The sequence below is a fragment of the Monodon monoceros genome, unplaced genomic scaffold, assembly GCF_005190385.1.
Source record: "Monodon monoceros isolate NGI ecotype Baffin Bay Population unplaced genomic scaffold, NGI_Narwhal_1 Super_Scaffold_11, whole genome shotgun sequence".
Taxonomy (NCBI): domain Eukaryota; kingdom Metazoa; phylum Chordata; class Mammalia; order Artiodactyla; family Monodontidae; genus Monodon; species Monodon monoceros.
In genome coordinates this window covers 71,780,862-71,789,245 of record NW_021703767.1, presented here as the reverse complement: position 1 = coordinate 71,789,245, position 8,384 = coordinate 71,780,862, and the positions used below count along the sequence as shown (strand labels likewise).

Here is an 8,384-nt window from a genome sequence, read left to right as displayed (position 1 = left end):
TTGTATATCCTTGCCTCCTTTGTCATAGATTAGTTGACCATAGGTGCTTGGGTTCATCTCTGGGCTTTCTATTTTGTTCCATTGATCTGTGTTTCTGTTTTTGTGCCAGTGCCAGTGTCTTGATTACTGTAGCTTTGTAGTATAGTCTGAAGTCAGGAAGTCTGATTCCTCCAGCTCTGTTTTTTTCCCTCAAGACTGCTTTGGCTCTTCGGGGTCTTTTGTGTCTTCATACACATTTTAAGATTTTTTGTTCCAGTTCCGTAAAAAATGCCATTGGTAATTTGATAGGGATTGCATTGAATCTGTAGATTACTTTGGGTAGTATAGTCATTTTCACATGATTGATTCTTCCAATCCAAGAACATTGTATATCTCTCCTTCTATTGGTATCATGTTTAATTTCTTTCATCATTGTCTTATAGTTTTCTGCCTACAGGTCTTTTGTCTCCTTAAGTAGGTTTATTCCTAGGTCTTTGATTCTTTTTGTTGCAATGGTAAATGGGAGTGTTTCCTTAATTTCTCTTTCAGATATTTCATCATTAGTATATAGGAATGCAAGAGAGTTCTGTGCATTAATTTTGTATCCTGCAGCTTTACCAAATTCATTGTTTAGCTGTAGTAGTTTTCTGGTGGCATCTTTAAGATTCTATAAGTGTAGTATCATGTCATCTGCAAACAGTGACAGCTTTACTTCTTCTTTTCCGATTTGGATTCCTTTTATTTCTTTTTCTTCTCTGATTGCCGTGGCTAGAACTTCCAAAACTATGTTGAATAACAGTGGTGAGAGTGGACATCCTTGTCTTGTTCCTGATCTTAGAGGAAATGCTTTCAGTTTTTCACCATTGAGAATGATGTTTGCCTGGGTTTGTCATATATTGCCTTTATTATGTTGAGGTAGGTTCCCTGTATGCCCACTTTCTTGAGAGTTTTTATCATAAATGGGTGTTGAATTGTGTCAAAAGCTTTTTCTGCATCTATTGAGATGATCATATGGTTTTTATTCTTCAGTTTGTTAATAGGGTGTATCACATTGATTGATTTACATATATTGAAGAAACCTTGCATCCCTGGGATAAATCCCACTTGATCATGGTGTATGATCCTTGTAATGTGTTGTTGGATTCTATTTGCTAGTATTTTGTTGAGGATTTTTGCATCTATATTCATGAGTGATATTGGTCTGTAATTTTCTTTTTTTGTAGTATGTTTGTCTGGTTTTGGTATCAGGGTGATGGTCACCTCATAGAATGAGTTTGGGAGTGTTCCTGCCTCCACAGTTTTTTGTAAGAGTTTGAGAAGGATGGGTGTTAGCTCTTCTCTAAATGTTTGATAGAATTCACCTGTGAAGCCATCCAGTCCTGGACTTTTGTTTGTTGGAAGATTTTTAACCACAGTTTCAATTTCATTACTTGTGATTGGTCTGTTCATATTTTCTATTTCTTCCTGGTTCAGTCTTGGAAGGTTATACCTTTCTAACAATTTGTCCATTTCTTCCAGGTTGCCCATTTTATTGGCATAGAGTTGCTTGTAGTAGTCTCTTAGCATGCTTTGTATTTCTGCAGTGTCTGTTGTAACTTCTCGTTTTTAATTTCTAATTTTATTGATTTGAGTCTTCTCTTGCTTTTTCTTGATGAGTCTGGGTAATGGTTTATCAATTTTGTTTATCTTCTCAAAGAACCAGCTTTTAGTTTTATTGATGTTTGCTATTGTTTTCTTGTTTTCTATTTCATTTATTTCTGCTGTGATCTTCATGATTTCTTTCCTTCCACTAACGTTGGGTTTTGTTTGTTCTTCTTTCTCTAGTTCTTTTAGGTGTAAGGTTAGATTTTTTATTTGAGATTTTTCTTGTTTCTTGAAGTAGGCTTATATAGCTATAAACTTCCCTCTTAGAACTGCTTTTGCTGCATCCCATAGTTTTTGGATTGTCGTGTTTTCATTGTCAGTTGTCTCTAGGTATTTTTTGATTTCCTCTTTGATTTCTTCAGTGATCTCTTAGTTATTTAGTACCGTATTGTTTAGCCTCCATGTGTTGCTGTTTTTTACGTTTTTTTCCCTGTAATTGATTTCTAATCTCATAGTGTCGTGGTCACAAAAGATGCTTGATATGATTTCAATTATCTTAAATTTACTGTGGCTTGGTTTGTGACCCAAGATGTGATCTATCCTGGAGAATGTTCCGTGCGCACTTGAGAAGAAAGTATAATCTGCTGTTTTTGGATGGAATGTCCTATAAATATCAATTAAGTCCATCTTGTTTAATGTATCATTTAAAGCTTGTGTTTCCTTATTTATTTTCATTTTGGATGATCTGTCCACTGGTGAAAGTGGGGTTTTGAGGTACCCTGCTGTGATTGTGTTACTGTCGATTTCCCCTTTTATGGCTGTTAGTATTTGCCTTATGTATTGAGGTGCTCCTGTGTTGGGTTCATAAATATTTACAATTGTTATATCTTCTTCTTGGATTGATCCCTTGATCATTGTGTAGTATCCTTCTTTGTCTCTTGGAATAGTCTTTGATTTAAAGTCTGTTTTGTCTGATATGAGAATTACTACTCCAGCTTCCTTTTGATTTCCATTTGCATGGAATATCTTTTTCCATCCCCTCACTTTCAGTCTGTATGTGTCCCTAGGTCTGAAATGGGTCTTTTGTAGACAGCATATATAAGGGTCTTGTTTTTGTATCCATTCAGCCAGTCTATGTCTTTTGGTTGGAGCATTTAATCCATTACATTTAAGGTAATTATCGATATGTATATTCCTATTACCATTTTTCTATTTGTTTGTGTTTGTTATTGTAGGTCTTTTCCTTCTCTTGTGTTTCCTGCCTAGAGAAGTTCCTTTAGCATTTGTTGTAGCACTGGTTTGATTGTGCTGAATTGTCTTAGGTTTTGCTTGTCTGTAAAGGTTTTAATTTCTCCTTCAAATCTGATTGAGATCCTTGCTGGATAGAGTAATCTTGGTTGTAGGTTTTTCCCTTTCATCACTTTAAATATGTCCTGCCACTCCCTTCTGGCTTGCAGAGGTTCTCCTGAAAGATCAGCTGTTAACCTTATGGGGATTCCCTTGTATGTTATTTGTTGTTTTTCCCTTGCTGCTTTTAATATTTTTTCTTTGTATTTAATTTTTGATAGTTTGATTAATATGTGCCTTGGCGTGTTTCTCCTTGGATTTATCCTGTATGGGACTCTCTGTGCTTTTGGACTTGATCAACTATTTCCTTACCCATATTAGGGAAGTTTTCAACTATAATCTCTTCAAATATTTTCTCAGTCCCTTTCGTTTTCTCTTCTTCTTCTGGGACCCCTATAATTCGAATGCTGGTGCGTTTAATGTTGTCCCAGAGGCCTCTGAGACTGTCCTCAGTTCTTTTCATTCTTTTTTCTTTATTCTGCTCTGAAGTAGTTATTTCCACTATTTTATCTTCCAGGTCACTTATCCGTTCTTCTGCCTCAGTTATTCTGTTATTGTTCCCTTCTAGAGAATTTTTAATTTCATTTATTGTGTTGTTTATGATTGTTTGTTTGCTCTTTAGTTCTTCTAGGTCCTTGTTAAATGTTTCTTGTATTTTCTCCATTCTATTTCCAAGAGTTTGGATCATCTTTACTATCATTATTCTGAATTCTTTTTCAGGCAGACTGCCTATTTCCTCTTCATTTGTTAGGTCTGGTGGGTTTTTACCTTGCTCCTTCATCTGCTGTGTGTTTCTTTGTCTTCTCGTTTTGCTTAACTTACTGTGTTTGGGGTCTCCTTTTTTCAGGCTGCAGGTTCTTAGTTCCTGTTGTTTTTGGTGTCTGTCCCCAGTGGCTAAGGTTGGTTCAGTGGGTTGTGTAGCCTTCCTGGTGGAGGCGACTAGTGCCTGTGTTCTGGTGGATGAGGCTGGATCTTATCTTTCTGGTGGGCAGGTCCACGTCTGCTGGTGTGTTTTGGGGTGTCTGTGACCTTATTATGATTTTAGGCAGCCTCTCTGCTAATGGGTGGGGTTGTGTTCCTGTCTTGCTAGTTGTTTTGCATAGGGTGTCCATAACTGTAGCTTGCTGGTCGTTGAGTGGAGCTGGGTCTTGGCATTGAGATGGAGATCTCTGGGAGATTTTCGCCATTTGGTATTACGTGGGGCTGGGAGGTCTCTCGTGGACCAGTGTCCTGAATTTGGCTCTCCCACCTCAGAGGCACAGCCCTGATGCCTGGCTGGAGCACCAAGAGCCTGTCATCCCCATGGCTCAGAATAAAAGGGAGAAAGAAAGAAAGAAAGAGAGAGAGAGAGGGAGGGAGGAAGGAAGGAAGGAAAGAAAGAAAGAAAAGAGAAGGAAAGGAGGGAGGGAGGAAGGAAGAAACAAAAGAAAGAAAGAAAAAGATAAAGTTATTAAAATAAAAAACAAAAAATTATTATTAAAAATTTTTTAAGTAATTAAAAAAAGAATGAAGAGAACAACCAAACCAAAAAACAAATCCCCTAATGATAACAAGCACTGAAAACCATACTAAAAAAACAGAAAAAAACCAGACAGAACCCTTGGACAAGTGCTAAAAGCAAAGCTGTACAGACAAAACCACACACAGAAGCATACACATACATACAGAAAGAGAAAAAGGGGGGAAAATATGTATCATTGCCCCCAAAGTCCACCTCCTCAATTTGGAATGATTTGTTGTCTATTCAGATATTCCAGAGATGCAGGGTACATTAAGTTGACTGTGGAGATTTAATCCGCTGCTCCTGAGGCTGCTGGGAGAGATTTCCTTTTCTCTTCTTTGTTCTCACAGCTCCCAGGGTTCAGCTTTAGATTTGGCCCCGCCTCTGCGTGTAGGTCGCCTGAGGGCGTCTGTTCTTCACTCAGACAGGACGGGGTTAAAGGAGCAGCTGTTTCGGGGTCTCTGGCTCACTCAGGCCGGGGGGAGGGAGGAGTACGGAGTGCGGGGCGAGCCTGTGGCGGCAGAGGCCAGCATGACGTTGCACCAGTCTGAGGCGCGCCGTGCGTTCTCCCGGGGGAGTTGTCCCTGGATCACGGGACCCTGGCAGTGGTGGGCTGCACAGCCTCCCAGGAGGGGAGGTGTGGATAGTGACCTGTGCCTGCACACAGGCTTCTTGGTGGCTACAGCAGCAGCCTTAGTGTCTCATGCCCGTCTCTGGGGTCCGCACTGATAGCCACGGCTCGCGCCCATCTCTGGAGCTCCTTTAAGCAGTGCTCTTAATCCCCACTCCTTGCGCACCAGGAAACAGAGGCAAGAAAAAGTCTCTTGCCTCTTCTGCAGTTCCAGACCTTTTCCCAGACTCCCTCCTGGCTAGCCGTGGCACACTAGCCCCCTTCAGGCTGTGTTCACACGGCGAACCCCAGTCCTCTCCCTGGAATCCGACCGAAGCCGGAGCCTCAGCTCCCAGCCCCCGCCCACCCCGGCGGGTGAGCAGCCAAGCCTCTCGGGCTGGTGAGTGCTGACCGGCACCGATCCTCTGTGCGGGAATCTCTCCGCTTTGCCCTCTGCACCCCTGTTTCTGCGCTCTCCTCCTTGGCTCCGAAGCTTCCCCCCTGCGCCACCCTCAGTCTTCGCCCATGAAGGGGCTTGTAAGCCTAGTGTGTGGAAACCTTTCCTCCTTCACAGCTCCCTCCCAGAGGTGCAGGTCGTGTCCCTATTCTTTTGTCTCTGTTTTTTCTTTTTTCTTTTGCCCTACCCAGGTACTTGGGGAGTTTCTTGCCTTTTGGGAGGTCTCAGGTCTTCTACCAGTGTTCAGTAGGTGTTCTGTAGGAGTTGTTCCACATGTAGATGTATTTCTGATGTATTTGTGGAGTGGAAGGTGATCTCCATGTCTTACTCTTCTGCCTTCTTGAAGCCTCTCTCAGCTTTCTTTTATACTTCATGCTTTTTGTGTCTTATTTGAGAAATCTTAGCCTAACCCAAGATTTTATCTCATATTTTTTATAGTTTTAGCTCTTCAGTCAGTGATCCACTTTGAATTAATTTTTGTATATGGTATTAGGGTGGGATTGAGTTGGGGTTTTTTGTTTGTTTGCCTATGCCTGTATGCTTGTCCCAGCACTATTTGTTGAAAAGATTATCCTTTTCCCATTGAATTGCCTTTGTACCTTTGTCAGAAATTGATCATGGATGTGCGGGTTTATGGCATCTATTCTTTCCAGTGATTGATTTGTCTACCTTTATGTCATTATTTTACTGTCTTAATGATTACTATAGCTTTGTAATAAGTCTTGAAATTGCATGGTGTAAGCCCTTCAACTTTGTTCTTTATAGTTGTTTTGGCTATTTTAGGTCCTTTGCATTTCAGTATAAGTTTTAGAATCAGCTTGTCACTTTCTTCGAGGAAAGCTGCTGGGCCTTTGATTGGAATTACATTAGCTCTATGGATCATATTGGAGAGAATTGACATCTTAGCAGCATTGAGTCTTCATATCCATGGACATGGCATATATCACTCCGTTTATTTAAGCCTTGAATTTCTCTCAGCAATGTTTTGTAGCTTTTGTATATTGACCTTGTAGCCTGCAGCCTTGCTACACTCACTTATTAGGTCTAGCAACTTTTTTGTAGATTTCTTAGAATTTTCTATATACATGGTCATGTTATCAGCAAATAAAGACTGATGTACTTCTTCCTTTACAATCTCTATTCCTTTTATTTCTTTTTCTTTTTCTTTCCAGTACAAAGTTAAATAGAAGTAGTGAGATTAGACATCCTTAACTTGTTTCTGGTGTTGGGGTGAAATTATTCAGTATTTGACCAATAAGTTTGATGTTAGCTATATGTTTCTTATATATATACTTTATCAGATTGAGGAAGTTTCCTTTTATTCCTGATTTGCTGAGGTTTTATGAGAGGTTTTTGTCATGTGATTTTTTTGTATCTATTGAAATGATAATATGGTTTTCTTTTTTAGTGAATTCCATTGGTTGGTTTTCTAATGTTAAACCAACCTTACATTCCTGGGCTAAAACCCACTTGGTTATGATGCATTGCTTTTTTATATATTGTTAAGTTTGATATACTAAAATTTTGTCAAGAATTTTTATATCTCTGTTTATGAGGGTTATTGGTTTATAGTTTTTTTTTTTTTTTGTCTTGTTTTCCGTGTAAGAGCTTGATCTTGTCTGGCTTTGGTATCAGGTTAATGCTGGCCTCACAATGAACTAGGAAGTATTTCTTCCTCTTTGGTTTTCTGGAAGAGTTTGTGCAGAATTGGTATTATTTCTTCCTTAATAATTGATGACATTTACAATCGAAGCCACCTGGGCATAGAGTTTTCTTTGTAGGAAGTTTTAAACTACAAATTCAATTTCATTGATAGATATAGGACTATTTGGGTATCTGTTTCTTCTTTAATGAGCTTTAGTAGGTTGTGTCTTTCCAGGGATTTGTCCATTTTACCTAAAGTGTCAAAGATGTAAAGTTGTTCATTGTATTTATTATTCCTTCAAAGACTGTGGTATCTGTAGGGATGGCCCTTTTTCCAGTACTGTAACTGGTAATTTGTGGCTTTTTTCCCCCTGACAGTCTGACTAGAGGCTTATCAAGTTTATTGACTTTTTAAAAACCCAGCTTTGGGTTTCATTGATTTTTCTTTTGTTTCCTAAGTTATTGGTTGATTTCTGTCCTTTTTCCTTCTGCATAGTTTGAGTTTAATTTAATTTTTTTCGTATGGGGTACTTTTTAATTTAAGATGGAAATTTAGTTATTAATTTGAGACTTTCTTTTCTAATGTAGGCATTTAGTTCTATACTTTCTCTGTAAGTGCTGCTTTAGTTCCATTCCACAATTTTTTTTAGCTGCAAGGGGAACTGGTAAATAGAATTTTTTAGTGGGACATATTTCATTTATAGACATAATTAGGATTCTGTAAGTAAGGATTCAGAGGAGAAAGAATGTTGCAGCAGTGAAGTGAAGTGAAGTGAAGCCAGCAGTGTCTACCATGGCAGCAATCTTTAAAAATCAAGCTACACGTTATGCAATATCATTATTATAAAACTACAGTTCACCTAAGCCATTGCAGGTCACATGGGCACATCTACTTGCTTTTTTTTTTTTTTTTTTTGGTGGTAAATTAGCCTTAAGTTTCTTTAAAATTTAAAAAAGTTTTTTTGCTATATGACTGGCAGATAGGGAAAGTCAAATTGAGGGTCCTTTAGTTTTTTGTTAGCAGCCTAAACTTTTTATGGTGGAAAATTTTTAGGTACAAGGAATTTATTGAGCTTCTGTGTATCCATTAACTGATTTAAATAATTAACAACATGTGGCCAGTCTTACTTCAGTTATACCCCATCCTTTGTGCATTATTTTGAAGCAAATCTCAGAATTCATTGTTTCATTCATTAAATACTTCGGCATGTATCTTTAAAAGATAAAGGTTCTTTTTATTTTTAAAAAACAGTCACAGTACC

At 38.6% G+C, this 8,384-nt stretch overlaps 1 protein-coding gene across 1 annotated transcript in view; it reads left to right on the top strand.

The window, feature by feature from the left end:
* Positions 1-8,384, top strand: part of UBXN7 (UBX domain protein 7) — a 54,386-nt gene that overhangs the window by 34,766 nt on the left and 11,236 nt on the right. The window lies entirely within an intron of this gene.